This window comes from Erpetoichthys calabaricus, chromosome 18 (genome assembly GCF_900747795.2).
Source record: "Erpetoichthys calabaricus chromosome 18, fErpCal1.3, whole genome shotgun sequence".
Lineage (NCBI taxonomy): Eukaryota > Metazoa > Chordata > Cladistia > Polypteriformes > Polypteridae > Erpetoichthys > Erpetoichthys calabaricus.
This window is the reverse complement of record NC_041411.2, coordinates 86479431-86505486: the sequence shown is the minus strand read 5'-3', so window position 1 is coordinate 86505486 and position 26056 is coordinate 86479431. Positions and strand designations below refer to the sequence as shown.

General features: G+C 36.5%; 1 protein-coding gene across 3 annotated transcripts in view; it reads right to left on the bottom strand.

Annotated features, from left to right (window-relative positions):
- The window catches only part of LOC114669257 (transmembrane and coiled-coil domains protein 1-like), a 174539-nt gene that overhangs the window by 128047 nt on the left and 20436 nt on the right, over nucleotides 1-26056 (bottom strand). For 2 of the 3 annotated variants that reach the window (XM_028825466.2, XM_028825467.2), the window contains exons 2-4: nucleotides 15330-15564; nucleotides 4679-4761; nucleotides 4153-4196 (exon numbers count right to left, since the gene is read on the bottom strand). The gene's annotated coding sequence lies outside the window, so the exon portion shown is untranslated. The remainder of the gene's footprint in view (nucleotides 1-4152; nucleotides 4197-4678; nucleotides 4762-15329; nucleotides 15565-26056) is intronic. The other variant, XM_051921159.1, reaches the window with a different exon arrangement.

Here is a 26056-nt window from a genome sequence, read left to right as displayed (position 1 = left end):
CTTATATATCTAAAACATGAAATCATTTCATAAATTAAAAAAAAATATATCACTATTGGTAAATTAAGCCCTTTGTTCACCCCTTGTTCCTTCCATTACCAGCTGCCTCCCCTATGTCAGCAGTTGTAAAGTAACTCTATTTTATTGCAAGAAATTCATAAGTAGAACATCACAAACATGTTATATTAAAAATTATACTTATATATTTAAAAGATTAATAAAATCTAGGAGTGTAGATAAACCATTTTATTCAGCGTTATATTCCTTGATTTGCTGATGCTAAATGATGTAAGACTCTGCAGAACTAAGAATAAATACTTGTCATTGTATTGCAAGGTATAATGACAATAAACTAGACTGAATGATCCAGTACCAGTGACTTATAAATGCTGCCTCTTAAATAAGTTAACTGTGATGATCAAAAAAGATCCACTTTAGAAAAAAAACAAATAAAATCAGAAATTTTGATTACATAATATACAAATCTAATTCAAGCTTGCCAATAAGGACTCAGGAAGCATAGTGGCAAAATTAACAGACACATTTTGAGATGCACTTGAGTTGAAATATTTATTGCAACAATGAATTTACAAAGTTAGATTTTAATATAGAATATTAACATACAAATAAATCTAGCAAATATAAATTAGCATCACCACTCAGTCCTTGGATCAGTGGCAGTTTGTAATGCAGGGTGCTGGGGCGTCACCCCCCAACCATTTTAAAAACTCTACTTAAATTAATTAGGTAATGCGAAATAATAATGAAATAAATTTGTTTATTTGCACAATGTACCTGGTGTCAGCACATGTCAACATCCATTAAAAATTGGTTCCAACTTGTATTTGTTTAATTCAATATTTTCTGAGTGAAGGGTGCCAGCCAAATGAGAGTGTATCTAAGTCCTTGATCGTTTGGCAAGCAGGTGACCCAAGGCTGCCCTTTAATTGGTTGCTTTCAGATTTTTCCAGGGACACAGACATACAGAGTTGGCTAACTAGATGTGGTGCAAGTAATGCCTTTTTTGATTTCCCTGTTTACTGTTTCAGAGTTTCAGTGCTGAAGCACTGTGGACAATGTCAGGAATATGAGACCTAAAACATTTTTACATTTTTTAGAAAAATGCAAGCGGCATGAAAATAGCTCAGTCATCTAGGCCAGTGCTTTTCAACCAGTGTGCTGCTACACAGTGGTGCATCATGCAAATAATAGTGTAGCACACCAGGGTCTAAACCTGAGGGGAGACAACCTCCTTGGGTGGTTGAACCAGTCTAAAGAGGACAGGACTACCTGGAGAAGCCAGTATAAAAGCAGCTCTGTGATCACTATGTTTGAGACACAGCACTTATTTCAGGTCAGTCTCCAGGTTGCTAGAGCCTATCTGCCTGGGTGGGTGGTCACCAGCGAGTCTCACAGGACCAATGGAGAGTGGGCACAACAGTTGCCTCTGAGACAGAGAGGGGTGAGCAAAGGGACAAAGAAGCTGGGAGATGCCAGAAAAGTGTCAGAAAGTGCCATGTCTTCAAATGCTGTTCTCAGAGCTTCTTTTTTACAGGCTTCTCCGTTAGTCCCACCACTTCGAACAGTTGAGCACATGTATTAGATATATTTGTGGTTAGTAACATAGTGGTGTTCCTTGGGATGTTTTTGTTTACAAAAAGTGCATCACCAAAGAAAAAAGGTTGGGTAAGACTGATCTAAACATTAGCATGAGGCTACATATTTTTGGCAGGCTAAGTGAAATGGCTCTATTTAATCAGAAAGTAACTGAGAAATTTTCAGGCAAGAAGGAAAGGAGGGTAAAATTTATGTTCAAGGAAATCTAGATATCCTGATTGTAGAGGTAGAATAAGATTTAGGTTCTCCTGTGGGTATAGTACAAGACAGGTTGGGGGAAGAGTTACGTACAATGTGAATGTTTACCCAGGTAAGATAAGCCTGGCAAACTTACACAGGACAGGACAGACTGGCAGAAAGAGTAGAATACAATTATGGCAGGAAAAACTCTGTGGGTGTGGTAAAAGATAAACTGGGATGTAAGACTTGAGAATAATCAGAGTACCAGTGATTATATGATGTGGATTTATGGAATACAGTGGGAATGACCAAGGACTAGGCACTCTATCAGCTGAGGCAGAATAATATTTAGACAGGAATTTTGCTATGGATGTGTTATAGGACAGATGAAAGTGCACATTAGATAGATAGATAGATAGATAGATAGATAGATAGATAGATAGATAGATAGATAGATAGATAGATAGATAGATAGATAGATAGATAGATAGATAGATAGATAGATAGATAGATAGATAGATAGATAGATAGATAGATAGATAGATACTTTATTAATCCCAAGGGGAAATTTATTGGAAGGTTTTTGGAAGAAGTTTATTGGAAGATTACAAAGATGGGGCAGTGCACATTATGTTGTGGGTTTGACAAAATGGGGAACTGGGCAAGTTGGAAAAGGACAGGGCAATTTAGAGACAAGTGTAGTATATAATGTGGGGGGTAGGTGCATTTGTTCTTCCCTTATTTATAAAGTAAGTTATGGTAAGTAAAGGGAATTGTGGATGTGATGGACTGAAGTTTTGGAGCCCAGTAGAAATTGGGAAAGCTGGCTTTAAAATGGGCAGCATGGGGGAACGAGTATATTATATTTTAGCCTGCATTTGTCCTATGGGTCTGGTACTGGACAGGCCAAGGTGATACTATGATGAGGACCATAAAAGCATGTGGAATGACCAGACAGATAGATTTGAAAGGCAATATATAACAGATGTGAAAGTCACTATAAGATAGATAGATAGATAGATAGATAGATAGATAGATAGATAGATAGATAGATAGATAGATAGATAGATAGATAGATAGATAGATAGATAGATAGATAGATAGATAGATAGACAGACAGACAGACAGACAGACAGACAGACAGACAGACAGACAGACAGACAGACAGACAGACAGACAGATAGATAGATAGATAGATAGATAGATAGATAGATAGATAGAAATGAAAGGCACTATAAGACATATAAATGCTGCTTGAGTATGTTCCCCCCAAAAAACTATGCCCCGCCCAAATTGTTTTCACCAGCTGCCACTGCACTGGATAACTGGTTTCACTCTGAAAAATCCAATTTTAATAATATGAGACAAGTATTCTGGTAAGGTATGATGCCTATAATGCATTTAATTTTATTACATTGAAATTAATGCTGAAGACTTCCTGGCTCTGTTTGACATTCTAAACTGCTATTTTATATTTTATATTTTCAAACTACTACTTCAGTACTTCACCATCAATTAATATTTTTTGTTTTGATTAGCACCTCTCATAGAAAGTGCCATTACAAGCAAACAAATTTACATTATTCCCTTGCTATCAAAGTTATAGTACTAGATAACTTGAAATGTTTAGGGTGCATTTAACAAATAAGGAACAAGCAGTTTAAGTCAATCAACAGCAACACACAATCCACACTATTAAAGGGAGTATTTTAAAAGTAATAAATAAAAGAAAGACAAAGTGCAAGGGAAGAAAAGGTGGGTCTTTAATTTCAATTTGAACATAAAACCTGGAACAGTACTGCATGAAGTGAAAGCAACAACGCTAAATGATCATTTGCCTTAAGTTAGAAAGACATTAATTGAAGATCTCTTCTACTTCTAACAGGTGTGTACACTGTAAGCAGCAAAAGTACTCTGGAGTTTTAATGGAAAGAACTCTTAATGTTAGAGTGGATAATAATAGCATGTGTAGAAAAGCTACCTGAGAATAAAAATAACAGTGTCTTTAAAAAAAATGCCAAACTAAACAGGCAGGAAAAAGCAAAAAATGAAAGCCAAAAAATGTGAAAGGGTCAAGTCTGAAAAAAACGTTTAGGAGTTCATACTCCCATCGGAAGCAATGATTGTATTTTTCCTCATCTCTCCTGGTAAACCGGTACTATGGGAACAAAACAAAGCATTCTAACCTTTTTATAACACAGAAGTCTCAAATGTAAGGCCTTCTGGGTTTTATTACGCAGATAAGTCAGAAGCAAAAGTTTGGAATGCACTTTGACTTCCTGTGTCCTTTTTAAAAACATTTTGATAATATTGCTTTTTAGGGTATTAAGCAAAAACTACAATGAAAATACCTACCATCAGCTCACTTCAGTCTAGGGTTTGTGATTGTCCAGAGTCAGCTGCAAAAACAGAATGAAAATGTATGAGTTTGAAACAATAAAGCTATGTAAAACTAATATAAATTTTAAAGGTAATGCAAAATTCTAACGGATGCATTTAGATTTAGATTTGTGTTTGAATATTGAATACTACTGACTTCTTCAGAGGATGAACATGCTGAAATTCCATGTTGATAGGCTGATTAAACTGCATAATACTAACTGGACGGCTTAGCGTTATACATTTCCTGACACTGATAACTAACTTTTTAAAGATATGCTGACTTGTTTTACAAGGATAAAGCTGACCTGTGTTTCTAATCATCAGTAAGTGAATTGAATTTTATTATCAGTGAGTTGGACATGTCAAATTTTTGTAAAACAACATGTGAATGGACTAATGCAAAAAGATGATATGCCTAACATTCAAAACAGGGTATTTCTTTCTGTCCTTAAGAACATCCAGTATAGCTGTATTTTCAAAATGTAATAATGAAATGTACCAGCATGGGCTGAAATCCTTGAGACATCAGTAGATAATCACAGCAGCAATGTGTAATTGTTGTGCATTCTGAGCTAGACTGCCCTAAGGAAAAAATGATAGAGACCATTAATCATTGAAGTTAGAATTAGTAAAGTCTGAAATATATAGAACAAACATGTAGTCTCATTCTGTTCAAAATGGAAAATGCTAATCAGTTAATATTTTGCATAAGACACCATAATAACAGAGACCTACAGCATTATTTTAACAAAAAATCTATTTCTACAAAAATGTTCCGGCATCACAAGCACTTGGAACATTATCAGTTAGTACATACCTAAGACTACAAGGGCAGGCTATATGGTACATCTGGCTTGTTAAGTTAGCTTATAGCTGCCTTATTCATAGAGTATCACTAAATCCCTGGTATGTCAGAGCTACAGTATAATCTTTAAAATACCTCTAAGAACAGTTCTACATTACAAGAATATTTTCTGATGTTGAACATAATGATGATCTCACTAATGTTATATTCAGAGGATTTATTACTAAATCTTTCTCTCTCATTGTGCATAGGGAGCTAAGTACTGAAGTAATTATTTCACACTGATTTTCCATTGTGAAATATTCAGATTTTACATTGTTTGTGTCTAGTTCCTAGAAAGAAAGAAAGAAAGAAAGAAAGAAAGAAAGAAAGAAAGAAAGAAAGAAAGAAAGAAAGAAAGAAAGAAAGAAAGAAAGAAAGAAAGCTATGCAATTGTAGATAATCATATTTTCAAAATACTAATTTTCTAACCTTTAAAATTTATTAAAGCAAGCACCTGATTTAAACAAAAAGAAAAAAAAAACAGCTGGACACTGAAGCATACCTTAGTGGTTTAGGTTTCTATAAAAGGTAATACATATAATACATAAATGTAACAATAGCAATTAAGTTTATACAATTACTATACATCACAGAATAATAAATCATACTGATTAAAGTCAACTACATAAAATAATTTATGGAGTTAAAATCATGAATAAAAATGTAAATGTATATCCGACATCTATCATCAAGAAATGCTTCACACAAATCATTACTAATTATGGTCTGAAATATTTTACCACTTTTCATCCTAGAAAACAGATTTTACCTTATAGCATGATCAGCAAGTACAATCTCAAGTACAACTGCACTAGATATTTATTAAAAGAAGCAGTCTTTTTGGCAAGTCTTTTAAGATGTTCTTCCTCACGTCTTAAAGAAATACCTTTTCTTTCTAATCTAAACTTCAATAACTTATCACACAAAACTTAGCACACTCACTTAACTACAGTAAGATGCAGTACTGTTGTTAATTAAGTTTTTCCAAACCAACTGAGTTTGGGATACTTTAACTTTTAATATACCAAAAATATTAACTCTTCATTAATTCTGGGCAGGGAAAATCTGCTTTATTTGATTTAAAACTGCTGTATAGCACATACAGGAAGCACATTATATACCGAAAATAGCATTCACTAAGTTGTATTCTAAGTAATGCATGCATACCACTAAACCATAATTTAGCTCATGAGACTAAATAGTTTTCATCTTGCCTCAGCAATTTATTGGAATATTGTTGACAGCTTTATCAGTGATATAGTATTTACATTTTCATATCAAAAACTACCATGCTTATGCTTTTAGCTTCTTCTACCCTAAAGGAAAAAAGAAGTAACACATTCCCACTTTTCCATCCATCCATCCATCCATTTTCCAACCCGCTGAATCCGAAAACAGGGTCACGAGGGTCTGCTGGGGCCAATCCCAGCCAACACAGGGCACAAGGCAGGAACCAATCCCGGGCAGGGTGCCAACCCACCGCAGTCCCACTTTTCCATCACAAAAAAATATGGGTATGGAATTTAGGTAGGTGTTGTTAGATTTATTTTTATTGTATACTATATCTTAGTGTCACATTAATATCAGGGCAGTAATCTGAACCAATAACTAAGAATCAGAAATGTAAAATTTGAAGTATGTACTTGAACTTATTCATATGTTTTTCTTGATGTTGCCAAAATAATGTTTACAACATCTTTCTTACATATTTACTTGATGAAACTAAAGTTCCCATTCCACAACTTCTACTAAACATTTTCAAGACTATAATTAAATCTTTCCAACATTTTTTTCAAGAAACTCCTAGTAAGAGATGCATTAAATAAAATTTTAAGAGTGTAAAAAACTGATTTTTGTTTTTTTTGAATGTCAAATGTGTCCAGTTATTTTTTCTGAGATACAGGTGTGCATTACTAGCTCATTAGGTTCTTCTGTCATTAGCTGAAGTAAGCCTGACTTTATTAAATGAGCAGTTGACTTTGCCATTACACTAAGAGTGCTATCAGGATCAACTTTTTGTATGCACAAAAGTTTTCCAACAAGTGGTGTATCCAAAGCACTAAAAATGCTTTGCTTTTGTGTATCATGAAAACTAATAGGATGACTGTAATTAAAAGAGAATCAAGACAAATAAATGTCAAAAACATTTCATCAAAGTTAGCTGTGAGTTTATACAACACTGTAATTTAACATGTTTAAATGTTAACATTAAAACATGGCCACATGAAAACATCATAAACTTACAACTTTTTCTTTTCATTCAGATTTTTCCAGGGAAACATAATACATAAACAAATCAGCAATAACAACACAAAATGCATCTATAATTGGTCATCTTTGCTGTTTACATATCAGTATTTTTATCCATCTGAAAAGCCCATATCGGTATTTTTACATAATTGTCTTGTTTTGCATTTGTATACAAAGACTGGTTTGTCACATATGTGCTAATTTAATACTGATCTATAATTTTTAACAAAGCTACTCTAAAAATCAGATAATAAGCTATGTAGAGGGTAACGTTTACAACTATGAATGAAAATAAACATAGTGGTAAATTTTTTGAAGGACAAAAACTTTGCCTATTTTGTGTTAAAAATCCACTTATTAGAATTCACTGAATTTTAATGACAGTTCTCAAAACCACCAAACATGCCTTGATTTATTTAGCCATTCAAAGGAATGCAAAACATATAATGAAATGTAATTTTAAATCTAACCAATCTATGAAAAAGTGTTAATCCAAGTTCAATAAAATAGACAAAACAACTTATGAATATGACTGATTACAATGATAAATATGCAGCCAATAAAAACTTCCAGACCTGAATGTGCAACTCTTGTTTGAAGACTCACACCACAACCACATCACAGGCTACATTAAACATGTCAACTTTCAGAACTGAGTTAAAAAAACTGTACAATCATCATCAGGTACAATCATTGAATCTTCACACATTTTCAACAGCACTACATTTTAACAGTTAACTTATTTCATAGGTTTACTTCGCAAGTCTACAACACATTTGCTATTTTATTTGCTAACTAAAAAGATTACAATATGCAAGCTTTCAAGGCAACTCAAGCCCCTTCTTCAGGCAAGATGTAATCAATTGATTAGGTCTATTTCTGCTTTATTTGTTTTGCAGAACGAAGCTACTATTTTTTAATAAAGAAGAAATACTTGCAAAAATGTATGTGACTGGTCAAATACAATACAGCCATTAATCAATTTTTGCTGTTATGTTTCTCCAAATGCTACAAGAAGATGAAACACATAAAATCATGTGTGAACATGAAAGTACTGCAGCCTTAACCTCAAGCAAATTGTATCAAGAACCTGTGATAAAATCTATTACTTCCAGTGTACCTTTTTGTCACAAACATGCCTTAGAAACACAGAATGCACTTTTCTTAAATCAAAACATCTGATGCTTCAAAGTAGTAAAGGTGAGATATTTTTTAAAACTGATAAAAAAGACTTCACTTTAGAGCACACTTTCAGGTGGCAAATTATAATATGACAGTGAAGAAATAACATCAACTTGAAAAATACCAATTACTAGTTTTATCCACTTCCCATTAAATACCATTTATTCCCACAGTGTTAAAATCACTATTCTTAAAGAGCAGGTTTTCATTTTAAATTGAAGGTTATTTTAACTTTGAATTTTTGATTAACCTGTTAATATAAGGAGGGTCCCTCTACTATATTGCAGCAGTTGTGTTACTCTGTAACTTCTGATTTGCTTTACCTTTAAACATTTTAGGCTCATTACTAGGTGGTACAGTGGTAAATAAAGCTGCCTAAAGATCAAGACTACTGGGTTCAAATCCCATGCCTGGCTCTATAGCCATGACTGGGATTAAAAGGTTCTGAGAATGCTATATACTGTATGTATGCTGTGTCATTTCAGTATTGCTGTAAAATGCTTTAGGTATTATGTGTAAGAACTAATATTTTAAAATATTGCTGTCTCTATGACAATGTTTTTTTAACTTTGAACTTTGAAGAGCCTTTGAAGTTATTAATGTGAGTCAAATAACAAAAACCTATTTTCTAAGTCTCAAGTGAAATAAATATAAAGAAAAAAAGACAAGTTTGTCTTTAAAAGTGTGTAACTATTTGGAGCTAACATTGAAAGCAGGCAACACTTTGAAAGAAAACATATGTGTATGTATGTTGTCACACATGTGCGAATAGGGGGACGTTGTGTGGACCAAGTAAAGGTAATTCCATGCCAGGCCAGGGTAGGGCAGGGTGCACTAAACCTTCTCCTGCTATCTCTACAGACTATCTGATTCAAGAATGTCATTTCCAGTTCTGGCACCCAGAAGAATGTTACTTTCGGTTCCGGCGCCCAGAAGAATGTCACTTCCGGTCCCAGTGCCCAGAAGAATGTCACTTCCAGTTCCGGAGCCCAGGCTGATGCCAGACAAACATCAGTTCTGGTCACCCTACATCACTTCCTGTCCATCCATCCATCCATCCATTTTCCAACCCGCTGAATCCGAACACAGGGTCACGGGGGTCTGCTGGAGCCAATCCCAGCCAACACAGGGCACAAGGCAGGAACCAATCCTGGGCAGGGTGCCAACCCACCGCAGGACACACACAAACACACCCACACACCAAGCACACACTAGGGCCAATTTAGAATCGCCAATCCACCTAACCTGCATGTCTTTGGACTGTGGGAGGAAACCGGAGCCCCCGGAGGAAACCCACGCAGACACGGGGAGAACATGCAAACTCCATGCAGGGAGGACCCGGGAATCGAACCCAGGTCCCCAGGTCTCCCAACTGCGAGGCAGCAGCGCTACCCACTGCGCCACCGTGCCGCCCTCACTTCCTGTCTGACCACTTAAAACCGCCATCTTTTCCAACCTTCATCAGTTCTGCCTTGGACTCTGTACGATCAACAACTCTGTTGAATGAAAAAGAAAACCATTGAAGCTAGGAATATTATACGGGTGGCTGCCCCCAAACCTTTTTACGTGTGTAGAGTCTGTTCCTTTTAACAATGTATATATATTTTTATCAAAGCTTTTATTTAACTTACTGATTTTATTAAAAGCAAGTAACATTCCACACTATCACATAAAGCTTAACAGAAATAAATTCAACTCCCACTGGAGAGAAAGAGAGGAAGGCCAACAGCTAGAGTAAAACTTTTAAGATCAGAAAAGTGGGAAGAGAATCTTTATCCCCAATATAAATACCTTTTCTACAATGTTATTGATTACATCCTGCCAGGTTTTAAAAAAGTTTTGAACAAAGCCTCTAAGTAAGAATTTGACTTTTTTTCTAATTTCAAACAGTATATAATATCAGTTACCCACTGACTTAAAAGAGGTGGACTAGGATTCTTCCAGTTGAGCAAGATAAGTCTTTGTGCTAGTAGTGAGGTAAAGGCAATTACAGTTTGTTTGGCCTTCTCCAGTTTAAGCCCACCTGGGAGTCCACCAAACACAGCTGTGAATGGATTTGGAGTGATTGTGATACCAAGCCTGTCTGAGGGGAATTTAAAAATTTTGGTCCAGAATGATTTTAATTTGGTGCAATTTTAATTTGGTGCATGCCCAAAACATATGGCCCAGTGAGGCTGGAGTGCAATTGCAACACTCACAGGTAGGATCTTGCCCTGGAAACATTTTGGACAAATTTAAACAAGATAGATGTGCTCAATAAAAGATTGAGTAATTGTATGCTTTGCACATATGGAGCTAGAGTGAATTCAGTGCATGGCTGCCTTCCACTCCTTTTCTGAAATGTTGAGTAAGAAATCCTTTTCCCACTGTACTCTTGGATCTTTGAAAGGCAGGTACTTTAAAATGTTTTATATATTACAAAAATGCTGCCTGAGTCTTCAAGACTGATCAGTATTTCTTTGGAACAGAAATTGGTAGGAGGCGAGGAAAACAGGGCAGATTCCGTTTAGCCAAGTTTCTAATTTGAAAGTAGTGGAAAAATTCTGTTTATGGGAAGTTAAATTTTAAATGTAATTGTTCATAGGATGCAAAGACATTATCTATATACAAATCTCTAAATGACTTAATCCCGTACTTTTACCAAACATTAAAAACTGAGTAACTCTGAAAGGGTGCAAAAAGGTGGTTATTGTGTACAGGTGCAACAGATAAAAACTTCTCTATCTTGAAGTGCTTCCTACATTGGTTTCATATTCTGAGTGAATGAAGGACAATTGGGTTGTTAGTATATTTACGATAACTTGCATTTATTGGGGTACAAAGTAAGGAATATAAAGTAGTGCTGCAGGATTTTATTTCTATTGCAGACCAAGCCTGTGTGTGCTCATCTATTTGTGTCAATGTCCAGGTTTTTATAGCTTGTATATTTGCCGACTATTAATAAAATTGAAAGTTAGGTAGTGCCATGCCACCTTCTGCTTTAGGTTGTTGCAGGGTTGCCATTTGGATGTGTGGATGTTTCGAATATCAAATAAATGGGGTTTTGACTGAAACTAAATTCTTAAAAAATGATTTGTGAATGTATATGGGAATGCTTTGAAATAGAAAAAGAAGCTTGGGAAGGATATTCATCTCGACAGTGTTGATTCTGGAGAAAAAGTTTTAAGAGCTAGAAAAATCTAAATTCAAAAGATAAGTCATGTACTTGCAAAAGAAAAAGCAACAGCAAGAAATATAGTTGGAAATATCTACAGAGGATGTATGGATCACACAATTCCAACAATCAGTAACTGTTTTAGTAAGAAATAGGATGAAGAATACAAGGCACACTCATCCTCTGAAAGCACAAAGAGAAAATGCTTAGTAACAGTGGGGTATTACATGGCTTCGTATGAACAAAGGTGCAGTTGCATAAGTTTAGAGGACACTTCTTGATGCCATGTTAACTTTGAAATTACTGCTTGTCTAGAAGTTAAGAGCTAACATGTTGCACTATCCGTGTATACAACATTCAACTGGGTCTTCTACTTCCAGTTAGAGAGAACCCAGACATTCCATTTCGGAAACACCATCTCCAGAATCATAACACCAAGCACTGGTTCTCCCAGATCTATGTACTCAGGCAACCTCTGTTCACTCTGCTGTCTCACAATTGTACAGCTGTGTGCAGCTCTAACACCATCATCAAGCTTGCTGATGATACAACGTTTCATCAAGAACAAGGGATACAGTTGAAAATTGTTATGGATTAATTTCACACAAATTTTAGGAAGCTTTTCTTTACACAGAGAACTATAGACACTTGGAATAGCTACCAATTAACATGGTAGACAGTAAGACTTTATGGACTTTCAAAATCAGACTTGAAGTTTTTTTAGAAGAATTAAGTGGAAAGGACAGGCGAGCTTTGTTGGACAGAATGGCCTGTTCTCGTCTAGATTGTTCTGATGTACAGTAGATCCCCACAAAGTCACGGTTCAGAGTTCGCAGCCACAGTCATTCGCAGATTTTTCCTTAGAGCCTATCTAATAATTTTTAGTGGAAACCACAAATATCCTCCACAATTTTCATGGCTTGTTTCGTGGCAATACTGTAATGTAGAGAGAACAGGAAGCAACTGTAGAGTAAAACGCAGCTTGGGATGGTGAAAGTAGCCAATAGAATTTGAAACTGCAACTCCCAGCAGTTCCTGCAGTGGCTCCAAGTGGGCCGGTGTCCGAAAGCAAAAAAAAAGTTTTTGTAATTTGTGTTTCAAGTTTCTGTCTGTCTGCCTTCTGTTGGGTTACCTGTACTTATTCATTTTGTCCTGGATCGTTTCATGTTTGGCGTCTGAATTGTCTGCTGTCTGCCTGTGTACATGAGGACTGTAAGTGGATTCATGGCCATCCTGAACCCGTCCACCCGTCTTCACTATTTCAGGAACTAGCGGTAGGACTATCTTTAGATTCCCATTCAACGTGCGGATCTCTGGAATATCTATTTTCATCATTACATTTCATCCGTTGCCATTTTTCATGAATGTTTTTCATGATTTACTGTTTGTGTTTTCTTTGTACTTTGTTGTATTTAATGTGTAATCGCCATAAGGGGAACTAGGGTGGTATCGTTGTTTTCATTTATTTTCATTACATTCTTTATTTGCTGTTTGATTACCTGTTTGCTTTGTTTTTGTCTCTGTTTGTGAGTGTGTGCAGGAGCTGATCAGTCAGTGCCGTACATTCGTTGAGCAGCCAGCTCATGACCATTGCCAGCCCCTTGTGAGCAGGGGGGCTGAGTGCACCCCTAGAAGACACGGACACTCCTCAAAAACCCCCTCTTAAAAAACGCTGATAGACTACCATCACATTGCTCCCTTACTTGCTGGGCTTACTTGCGGCTGCTCTGTCACGTGATATGCTTCTTGCGCAACGCTACGCTTAATTAAAAGCCTGAACAGCACCTGTCATTTTTGGCTGATTGCTTTGTTTTTCTCTCCTCCCCCAGACATCCTTTGCTCCTGTTGGAGGTCCCGCTCCCGTTGTGCTCCCTTATGATGTTTGCCTATTCTTTTAAACGAGAACTAACTGCATACTGAGCTCGTTTTACTTCTGAAAGAGACATGTTTGGTTGAAGTGTTCAATAAAGTTCCTGTCTCTACAATCTCCTGTGTTTCTGTGCAATTCTGTGACCCAAACGTGACATCCTGCAGCACTGCAGCCTCACTGTCCCTGGGATTGAGCCACTGCACTAGACTAGCCTGCACGCATCAGCGCTTACCTCTGTGTGCTTACGTGCAGCCAGTTCAAGCGCAGTTGGCTCGGTGATTTCATCCATGGCGTCAGTTACACCTTGTACATATTGTTCCAGTAGTTTTTTTAAATAGTTTTTACAGTTCATTAGCAGTGTGTAAAATTATCCGTGTTGCAGTAATTGTGATGCTCTTTGCATGAAAAAAAATGTGTTCCATTAAAATTTCACTTTTTCTTTGTGAATTGTGATGTTTACTTAAAGTGCAGCAAAAAAGTATTTGGCGTCCAGGGATGCATTAACCCCCAAGTATGTGGCCGTTTTAAAGCCCCCAAGATGCCGTAGAAACGCCCTGCACCTTCTAAGGCTTCTGGCAATGAATTACAGTACATATAGCGGTAACATCGGTATTTTACATTCTAGCACTGTGGGAGACATAGCAGTACAGTACTGTGTAGTGGGTTTACCTTTACATTCTTTTTTTTAGGTAATGTATTAAGATGAGTTTGAAATTAAATTGAAGTGTTTTGGGGGCATATTTAGGGTTTAAACTATAAAAATAGGCATTTTTTAACCACATCCAAAATTTCACAGTTTTTCACAATTTGCGGGCGCTCTAGGAATGTAACCCCTGCGAAATTTCGGAGTGTACTGTATTGATGTTCTATTTTGTGCAAAAGCTTTATGTGTGCTTTGTAGAGTTTAAACAGGCTTACAATTTGGTACGGAGAGAGGTACTGTGGATGCTAATGAGAAGATATGGTACAACAAAGAAGATTGTTAAAGATGGTAATCAAACTATATGAGGAAGTGTATATGAGAACTGAAAAAGAGAGATCTCAACTGGTTTGGATTCAGGACAGGAGTAAAACAAGGATGCCTTCTGTCACCATGTTTGCTCAACGTGGCACTGGACCATGTACTGAGGGAGGTTGATGAAATAGGTAATAGTGGCAGACTAGATATCAGTGGACCACTGGTAAGAGATCTTGAATACACGGACAATACAGCAGTCTCGGTAGTGAGTACAACGGTATTAGTAGAGCTGTTGAGAGCAGAATTTATTAAGTTAGAAAGAGGACCTTGGAGGAGCAGAGGCATCAAACTGTGGACAAAATAAAGAGTATAATGCACCAGTAGTGCTGGTAGCCTTTTATGGAGCTGAAAGTTGGACATTTAGCCATGCAATTAAGAGAAGACTGGATGTGTTTTTTAATGAAGGTGCTTCAGACAGAGTATGGGATTAAGATGGCCAAGATACGATTAGTAGCGAATATTTGCAAGAAAAGAGTGGTCAGATGGAGCTGAGTGAAACATGCATATTGAGAATGATAAGATGAGCAGTACATATATGGCACATGGATGACTCAAGGACAGCAAGAACAGCAGAAAGATGGCTTCTGGTAGGAAGCAGAAGAGCAGGAAGGTCATGAAACAGTTATAAAGTTAAGAGCATAGAGGAAGCACAAGACAGAGGAGCAAGACAAGACATTTTCACCAATTAATTTTCCAAAAAAAAAAAACCTTTAGCCAAAAAACACTTTCCAATAAAAGAATTAAGTACAAGACCATTTCAGTATTTGTATTGATATCAGTAAAACATTAATTTCTAAAGAAATAAAAAAAATGCAGGTTTCAACCTTACCATGTATGTTGACCAGAGGGAACTTGGTTGCATAGGTAATAAGGAGAGATGCAAGAAACCTAAAGGCAGACTTCAGATGCTTAACCAAAACAAAAATGCTCAAAGTAACAAGCCTTTAGAAGTGAGTTCCATCACAGATTCTGTCCTTTACAGGATGAGAGGAAGCAGGGCTTGGAAATAGGAAAGAAAATCCAGTATAGACTTCTTTAATACCTTCTTTTTTTTGCTATTGCTTCTGCAAAGAGAAAAAAAAACAGTAAATAAAACAAACAAAAAATTAAACAAACTAATTTGACTTCATTTAACCAAAAAAATATTAATGTGATCTGCTAACAATAAAAAAGAAGGGATAACTTATTGTAGTACATTTTAAGGTACATTAGAGCGCAGGTATAACTTGAAAAATTAAGTAATGCACTACAAGTTGAATCTATGTTAATATACAAAAATAATAATTCAATATCCTAACAAATTAATTTTTCCATAGTCATAAAATACACACGATTTTTCTGTGTTTATGCTAATTTTTCATACATTTGCACACTACATACTGAAACTTTGTCCCTTGTTATCGATCTATCTAATATTTTGATTGATGGCTTCAAATAATACAGCTTGCAACACAATTGCAACAGACTCTCATGTTGTAACAAAGCATGGACATACTCATAATTTCCCAGCCATGTTCCCACCCGACACTGCTAAACTGGAGCCCCCAAAGGTCATAAAACATCCATGCTAGTATTTAGCCTGCGACATCTTTCATTTTTTAAAACATATTTTTTTACACTATTACATTATACTTGAGCCAATACTTAACACATCCCTCAACAACCTAAACAACAGTTCTTCTATTCTTATGACCAAGCAATTTAGAAGAAAGATTTCTTCTATTATTTACTTATATTCAGGGTTAGCTAAGCACAGGGTGATCAATAAATCTGGTACATGCCATTGTATTATAGGGATTTTTTTTCTTTTCACTTTTTAAATACAGTATTGCCATATTTCATAATGCTACAGTAGCAGGCATTATTTCCTCCTCTCATTTCTACAGTTAACAATCAAGCATAAGGGTAACAAGGCAAAGAATACTAGGAACAGTGTAACCAAGGACCGCACATAGCAAACAAAAAAGATATTTTCCTCTGCCCCATCAGGACAACAGTAACAACCTGTAGCTAGTACTGGTAGTGAAACACAACTATAAAGTGCCATTGTTAAAATATATACTGTACTACTTTATATAATTGTTTGAATTGCTGCACTGTTTTTTCACCACTTTTATTTGCTGGCTGGCTCATTATGCCATAATGTGAATGTTCTTGAGAATGACTCATTACACGGACTATAGGACCTTTTCCTCTGATCTGTTAGTAACGAGTTAACCAACACAATCACATACAACAGTCATGTATGTGTGTCCATCTGCACAATGCTAAATGAGTAGTTCTGGATGCCTGCAAATGAGAATGTATTGACTTGGCTTCTCAAGGAACCCAACATAATTCCTTACAATTTGGGTGCCAAAGAGTTTGAGGACTAAGATGCTGTAGCAAAATAACTTTTTTTTTTCTTTTTGACACATGAATCCTAAACATTGTTTTTAAACTGCAAGTCACTGTTTTGGGTTTTCTCTGCAAATACTGCAGCTAATGAGAATGAAGAGGGCAGGACATGCTGGACGCAGAATACCTGGACGCTGTACCTAGAATAGTGAAAAGTTGCACTTTGGCAAAGGCAGTTAAAAAATGAGTTGGTGATGTTAAGAATGATCTCAAAATTGTTATTGTAATTTCACTAAAAGTATACAAAGTAAATCAGACATATTGTTGTAATTTCCAGTGGCCATTGATAAAAGCCATAAGTAAACTACTGTACTTCTCTTTTTTTGTGATCAAAATTTTTTCATTTTACATCCAATAAAGCACTGTGGTGTGCTGGCACCCTGCCAGGGGTTTCTTTCCTGCCGTGCGCCCTATGTTGGCTGGGATTGGCTCCAGCAGACCCCCGTGACCCTGTAGTTAGGATATAGCAGGTTGGATAATGGATGGATGGATCCAATGAAGCATCACTCGATTTCCACATAGCTTTCTAGACTGAAAAGACTTTATATACCACACAATTATTACTGAGGAGTTTAAACTATTTGATAATTATCTATACTGTGTTATTGTTCAGTTTTGCTTTAGATGCAAGTTCTATAATAAGCAGAAAATAATTCTAAACCACAACAGGCTCATAACAAAATGACTGCATTAATTAGCATACGTTGTGAAAAAAAAATCAGTAGGTAGCTATGATGCACTAAAGACAGAAAAAGAAATCTAAAAATGATCAAATTCCCCATCTAGCAGAGGTCTGTGAGCAGAATTATTATGAAGATACTAATATAAACAATTTGTTGTCCCAGGTGGAATCATGTAAACTATCAGAAATCAGCTAAAACTAATGGACTGTGCCAAATTCAACCATCTAGAAACATCCTGAGCCAGAAATCACTTGGGATCAAAATTAAGTGACTTTGTATTTTTATATCCATATTTCTTAAGTTTTGAAATGGAAGACAGCTTGGAACATATGTCACACCAATTCTATTATTCCTCGCATGAAATAATATAATAGGTAACTGACATGATACATCTAATAATTACTGGCAGGTATTGGACAGGTGTAAGTACGAAAGATTAATTAATGAATAAGTCAATCAATGGTGTTTTTTGTAGCAGTAAAACTGTGTAGCAGTGCTACTTAAGAACTGCATCTCCCAGCAGTCCCTGCTGGGGTCAAAGGTTGCCACAGGCAGATAAAAGGAGGGCAGAGGGCAAAGGGGAAAAAGGAAAGTTTTGTTTTTGGTTTGTATTGTTTGTTGCGGTTAATTGTCGTCTCTCCTGCTGTTATTTGAACTGTGATCATTTTTGTCTTGGACTGTATTCGTTTGTTGGGGTCTGGATTGTCTGTCTACTTGTTCACTGAGAGCTGTATTGGATTATTGGATTTTTCGGAACAGTGGAGCGCTCCCGAATCAACCATCAACCATCAACCTCATCAGTAAATACCGGTAGGACTGTATTTTCCCTTCTCCATTGCAACTTACAGAATCGCTGGACTTAACTTGGTCACTATTCGTCTTTCAACCTGTTTCTTATATATGGACTTTGCTGTGTGGTGTTTGTGTTTATTTTGTGTATGTGTAATATCGCCGAAGGGGTCAGGGGTGGTATTACTGTTTTTATTACTCAATTCATGTCATTATATTTATAATTGTTTGTCATTCCCAATGTGCTTATTTGTCTCTGTGGTGAGAGTGTGTGGGTCGATCCACGGCTGGGGACGTTCCTGGGATCTCTGCTTTTAAAATAAATAAATCACCATCTTCCTTGGTGGTGTGAATCTTAGCGGCTTCTGACCGCTACAACTGGCTACATGTTGTGTCTTATGATCAAACAACTTTTATGTTGCATAATGCCTTTATATAGTGAAGAGCACTTTATAAGTACAAATATTTAGTGCAACTTTTTATATAGATCTAATACACTTAGTTAAGTGGCAGATTAACTGATGCACGTAAAGTCAGACAGTGTGTCAGACTAGAAACTAAACTGGCAAGTGGGAAACAAGTGGTTTTGAGACTGGTTCCCTATCCACTTCACCACAATGCCTGTACTTGCCACAAGTTGGGTTTCCTGTTTGCTGTCAAGGAATTAATATCTTCTGAAAGTCACTAGCTATGCATATAAACACCCACTGCATTCTCTTATGCTGCAAAATGATGAACTCATGTTGCCAGCACTAATCAAATATCACCTGTACAATCTGTGCTAGAGAAACATACTGCCTTCATTTTTAAGACTAGTTATTTAGTGCATTTTGATAGCCATTGGCTATATATTAATACCTGTTATGTCTCTTTTCACCATATAATACAAACATAGATTTAAATCACCCTAAACTAAGACTCTTAAATCAGCCAATATACATTTCATAATGAGGAAATTATATTCATCATATTAATGTTCTACATCTGGATAGCATCAACAAATAGATTACTAAAAACTGGTACCTAGAAATGCTACCACTTTCCTAGGGTTGTGACCTAGACACTAAAATAACTTTAAGAAATCTCCCAATACCCAATACTGCTGGTTTAGTGTGAAATTCAAACCAAGTCAACTGTTTAGCGCATGCATAAAACTAGAAAGAAGAAATTAATCGGTTAAGATTGAATATGGCCCTTTGTGATAAGGTCAACTTTACAAACTGAACTATAGATAAGCTTGTTAGACTGACTTTCAATTACCAAAACTTAATAACAGTAAAATTAGCTAATTTAAACTTATTAATTACATTCCATCAACAACAGCAAAATACTAGCTTTATTATGGCAGCTTCGTGCTATATGTGCTGAATTAATATAATCATAACATGTGAAAATAATTGTATTCATGTGCAGTGTTTTAAATGTATAGTTCAAATTAGGGAAGCATGATACATCAGACAACATATTGGAATCGGGAGTCCCCGTAGACTGTAATGTTTGCTGATGACATTTTGATCTGTAGCGATAGAAGGGAGCAGGTTGAGGGGACCCTGGAGAGGTGAAGATATGCTCTAGAGAGGAGAGGAATGAAGGTCAGTAGGAACAAGACAGAATACATGTGTGTAAATGAGAGGGAGGTCAGTGGAATGGTGAGGATGCAAGGAAGTAGAGTTGGTAAAGGTGGATGAGTTTAAATACTTGGGATCAACAGTACAGAGTAATAGGGATTGTGGAAGAGAGGTGAAAAAGAGAGTGCAGGCAGGGTGGAATGGGTGGAGAAGAGTGTCAGGAGTGATTTGTGACAGACAGATATCAGCAAGAGTGAAAGGGAAGGTCTACAGGACGGTAGTGAGACCAGCTATGTTATACAGGTTGGAGACGGTGGCACTGACCAGAAAGCAGAAGACAGAGCTGGAGGTAGCAGAGTCTAAGATTTGCATTGGGTGTGACGAGTGTGGATAGCATTTGAAATTAGTACATTAGAGGGTCAGCTCAAGATGGACGGTTGGGAGACAAAGTCAGAGAGGCGAGATTTCGTTGGTTTGGACATGTGCAGAGGAGAGATGCTGAGTATATTGGGAGAAGCATGCTAAGGATAGAGCTGCCAGGCAAGAGAAAAAGAGGAAGGCCTAAGAAAAGGTTTATGGATGTGGTGAGAGAGGACATGCAGGTGATGGGTGTAACAGAGCAAGATGTAGAGGACAGAAAGATATGGAAGAAGATGATCCGCTGTGGCAACCCCTAATGGGAGCAGCCAAAAGAAGAAGAAGAAGATTCATTTTTAATATGCTGTGTTGAAGATGTGAGGATACATTAGTTACAGTATATGCTACAGAAGGGAGACATGTGAGCATCACAAACTTCCCTGGGTTATACTTTGGTCTGACCATTGTTACCATGAATGCAAGTGACAACAAATTAGCACAATGCAACACTTATTAAAATAAATGTCTTCAGCTGAAACAAAATGTAACAATTGAACTATCTTACTTACAACTGATAAAATGTTAGAAATTAGATAAAAGGAGAGGGCATATTAATAATACCTAAAACATTTCAAAGGTTGTAGAGGACTCACAAAACTACTGACTTAATGCATTGTTAAATACAACAGAAACTGAAAACATTTTCAGTCATGTCAAGCACTGAGCTGAGCATGTGATACAGCAGCAAATGGGGACATTTTCAGTCATGTGAAATACTCAGGTTGCCATTTACATTCACTATAATCACAGTTACGAATGCTGCACAAGATCCTCCAAAACAGGATATGCCTAGAAAGTGGAAAGGCACCTGTATATGATGTGAAAATGAATCAGACACTTGGTGCATACTGAAAAGATTTGTCCCCATTAGTACCACCACAACTCAAAAGTCACCAAGTGAAAATAAGATGAAAAATGACTCAGGAACTAAATTTATTCTGTTGCTGCTGCTTACTGCTGTGACAGAGCAGTTTAGAGCAATTGGCAGCATGCGTTAAGACCACAAGGTTAAAACAACAAAAACACAAGCTTAGAGACCAGAAATAAGCAAAATTCAGTATAAACCTCTATACTTCATCCCAATGATAACAGACCTAAAAAAAAAAAAAACTCATGAAAAAACTCGGAATTTCAAATATCACAAAAGCAACCGAATATTATAAGAAGCAGCAATGACAGTATGATGTTAAAAATTCAGTCACTGGGGTGAGCCACAGCAGAAAGTATATTGGAATATGTTTGAAGAGCTGCCGGGCAGCACAGAAATTCAGTCAGTATAACAGCTTACTCTAACAGAAGAAAAGTTTAAAACGCAACACAGTAAAAATAAATATTAATTTACATAAAAATATATTTGATCCTTTTTTTGTACAAGATCTGTTCAGAACTTTTTTTTTAAATATGGCAAGATTTTATTAATACAATTTTAGAATAAACATTCATATCAGGGAAAACGGGACATTTTCCCATTTTTTTCCTAACTAAAAGAGCATTTTCGCCAATGCTCTAGGCTCTTTTCTCTTTTTCTCTGGTGGGGGTTGACTTCTGTTATATTAGATTTTGTCTTTTTTTCCTGCTTTCTTTGTAAATTTTAACTTCTATTTTCTTTTAATTCTTTAAACAGTACAATCTAAATGTCAGTGTCATCTACAACAATGAAAACAAAAAATTTAAAACAGGCAAAAAAATACAGGCATTGGGCAATTTTGTTTGATTCTGTCTTAAGTTGCAGGAGCAGCCTCAGTGTGCATGAGAGCCAACAGCAAGTAAGTGCTCACTTGGAAGTTCAAAGCATACAATGCAAGCACAAGGAATAAGGAATGTGGGTGTTGGACTGCAGAAACAGAAGACAGGCTCATCTGTCTGATGTCTCAAGTTTGTTGTATTACAACAAAATGGAAAAAAGATAAAAGGGCCAAGACTGCAACTAAACTTACTATGCAGTACCTGGAAAGTCTTTGTACAGCCTGTCAGACTGTGTGCTACTAGCATTCAGAATATGAAAATTTGAAACTGTGCTGGAAAGCAATCACATAGTCATGTATGCTTAGGTGCCACCTTAGATATTAACATATGGTGGTTATCTTGAGAGAATAAACTGCTAGAATGGGGCTGCCCAAACTGTGGCCCAAAAGCCAAAACTGGCCACCTGAAACCATTTTTGGCCTACTAGACAACTTTTAAAAATTATCCATGTTGTATTTTTTATGCTATAAATATAATGTATTTAACCTGCAATATTCTTAATGTTCCCTGATGATTAACATTCATGACATACTTATTAACACTAGAATCCCTGAAGCCTACGAAAAAACTCGTAATACTGGCCCACCTTAAATCCCTTTGCACCTCTCCATTCAGCGTCTTTTGTTTTGTAAATGTGTCGATTAGTACAAGCAGCAAGCAGCCTGCTATTCCATCCCCCCACCGCCACAGAAAGGGCAAAAAGCTCTCCCAGCTCGAGTCTTGTTTATCTAGGAGTGAGGTACCCGGAGCTGTAGAGGGTAAATATATCGTTATTTGGAACACATGCATTTCATGTGTATTCCATGTCTACAAAGATCTATTTAAGTGTAGGATGACAAGTAATGCAAGAAATGTTGAACACATACTTAAAAGACAAACTTTTTTCATGTTTTAGTAGTAATGACAAAATTTTGACATGAAATATATAATGTGTGAAGACTGAAGTCCAAATATCTTTTATAGCTTTGGTAGTACAGCGGTAAGAACTGCTGAATTATAATTAACAGGTCGCGGGTTCGATCCTGGCCACTTCCCGTAATTAACATTTTGAGTAGTGAGCTACTCATATGGTTACTATTACACAATAAAAACATACATTTGATTTCAGTCTGTAACAGCCAGTGTAAATTTATGGTACTTGTAAAGGTTAGCATTTTTTTTTTATTCAGTTTTATTTTCTTGGTTGTTTTCACTCTCCCCCCGATCTGACACTGCTGTTTTCAATTAAAGATGTGCTATAACAGAGGTGAACTCAGATGAGGATGAGGGTTCTACATTGGAGAAAGAGAACAGAAGCCCTCCCCGCAAAAAATATCCACTCACACATAAGAACAACTCAGCTGCACCAGGTATAAAGGCGAAAGATGGCACCGATTGGATGCAGCAACAGATCGGGCATCATCTTGGCAGTCAGTCTACCCCACACCTGTCCTTCAATGAAACAGCACTCCTTACAGAGCTCGCCAAGGTATCGTGCAAAGTCCTGTTTTTGATTATGTTTTGTGATGGTCTTTATATAAAAACATTTATATGGTACTTATATAAAAGCCAGATCAAATGTTATTTACATTGATTTATTTGCATTTTTTCCTACAGTGTAAAGTCACAAGTAGACTGCAGAGCTTCCTCTGTTTGATCGACACGGGCATGCTCACAAAACACATGTGTACTGAAGTGACTTCAGCTGCAGGTGGAAGCTCCACGCAACTGTTGTTACGGTTCTGCCTTTGTTCAGAAACGGTTTCATAAGCTTTATGACCATAGTCTCAGAAAGTCTTTCTCCTGTGGGGCGACTGGGATCTTTTCCTGAATAAATTCAAACACAGTTGCATAGAGTGTGACAGGAGCTTCCACCTACAGCTAAAGTCACTTCAGTAGACATGTACTTTGTGAGCATGCCCGTGTCGATCACCCAGAGGAAGCTTGGGGAATGGGATAGCAATCTCTTTGCTGCTTGTGCTAATCAACACATTTACAAAACAAAAGACACTGAACGGAGAGGTGTGAAGGGATTTAAGGTGGGCCGGGATTACGAGTTTCTTCGTAGGCTTCAGGGATTCTAGAGTTAAAGTACTTGTAAAGCAGCTTCACCATAAAGACAAATGATCAAATAGGATACTTTTAAATAGATAATAATTTCCTCATCAAGACAAATAAAGCACAACTTTACTGAAGCTCAACCGTACAAATCTTTGCAATCAGTGCAACTGCAGCCCAGAGCTCCACCCATCTCATCTCATCTTACCACAACTTATTACATCACTTTCTGGATACTAAGGAATCATGCCACCCTAATTAAAAGCTAGCCTAGTAAAGCAGCAAAATAGGCAGATGTGCAGGACTGATTTTTTAATCCTTCTCTTGCCCAATTTTAAAATGTTTCATCCTACTTCTATAAACAAGTTTGTTCAGAACTAAAAAATACATCCTTGGTCAAAAGTATTAACTTATATGCCACAATAAGTTTGGCAGTAAATGCCCCTAGGTGTCAACTAGCTGCAGTGTAAAATTTTAAAAAATTCCACAACACACCAAGCCATATGGTCACATACTATGACAAATACAATTAACACATTTTTGTTTTTTTGATTTCAGGCCACTTGTCACTTGTGTGTTTGTTGTGAATGTCTGCTTAGTTTGACCTCTGCCAAAAATGTTTGAGAAGTACAACTCAGTTTCTATTCTGTGTTGAAATTTTTAAACAACTACTCCAAAAATCATTCAGTATTTGGCTTCATTTCTAATTAGCAATACTTGAAAATTTGTTATGTTTTAACTTTTTAGCGGCTATCACAAATAGCTGTTTCACACTGATTTAGGACAGAGGTCTGTCCTACTGTTTGAATGCTTAAAACAGCAACGTGTAGAAAAAAACTATAAAGATTTTTGCAGCAACTTCAAAAAAAGAAAGCTTTTGAAAATTCTAATTATTTTATCCTTGACCACTTTCTCTCTTCCTCAGCACCAAAGTTATATTCCATGCCAGATAAAATTAAGTCAAGTTGCACAGTATTACCCTACTGCAACAAAGAACTTAAAGTGAAGGTTTCTATCTACAGAAAGGTACTACAAGAGTTAGACACACTATAACATAAAAAAGTTACGTTTTTTTCCATGACAAAATTCATTTAAAAAGTTCAAACAAATGTGACTATCATATAATAAGTGTAACTTTTCACACTTAATGTACTGTATGTCACAAGACATGGCAAAAAAGATAACACCTTTATGACAGTGTAGACTGGCGACTGGAAGTGAAAGCTGCTAGTGTCATCTTACTTTTCAACTGGTTGGTTGTTCAGCATGCTTTACTAAATAAAATGGGTATAAGGTACTAGTGAGATTTACTGTCTTACAGTCTGATATAATTTTAATAATGTATGGAATAGAACATTGATTCCCTACCTGGGGGTCCCAACCCCCGCCAGGGGTCGCCAAAGCCTCACAGTGGGTCGTGAGGACCTCTCCATTTGAAGGGGTGCAAATTTATTTATTTAAATATTTGTTTATTTAACGTGTCTAGGCATTTAATTAATGTTTATGTAACATGAACAACTAAATCTGTAGAAGTTTCGGCAATGACAAGGACGCTATTTGCATAATACTATTAGCATTCACAGAGAGGAGCTAGCGTGCAAGCTAATCTAACCACAGAATTATGAGGTAAAACAGTTAAAGGACTTTTTGAAAAATGGCCAAGCGTCAGGGAGAAGAGAGTATTGATTGTCTCAGAAAGAAAAAAAGACTTATCAGGACAGTTATTTGGAGTTTGGTTTCATTGAGTCAATGGACAAAGTCAAAATTGAGTGTGTCATTTGCGGTGAGAAACTGGCAAATGAAAGTATGAAACCCTGCAAACTGAAGCGACACCAGACTACCAAACACCCGGACACAGTGGGTAAACCCAGGGAGTTTTTTCTCCAGAAAAAAGAAACTGTGATAACTAACAGGCTCCA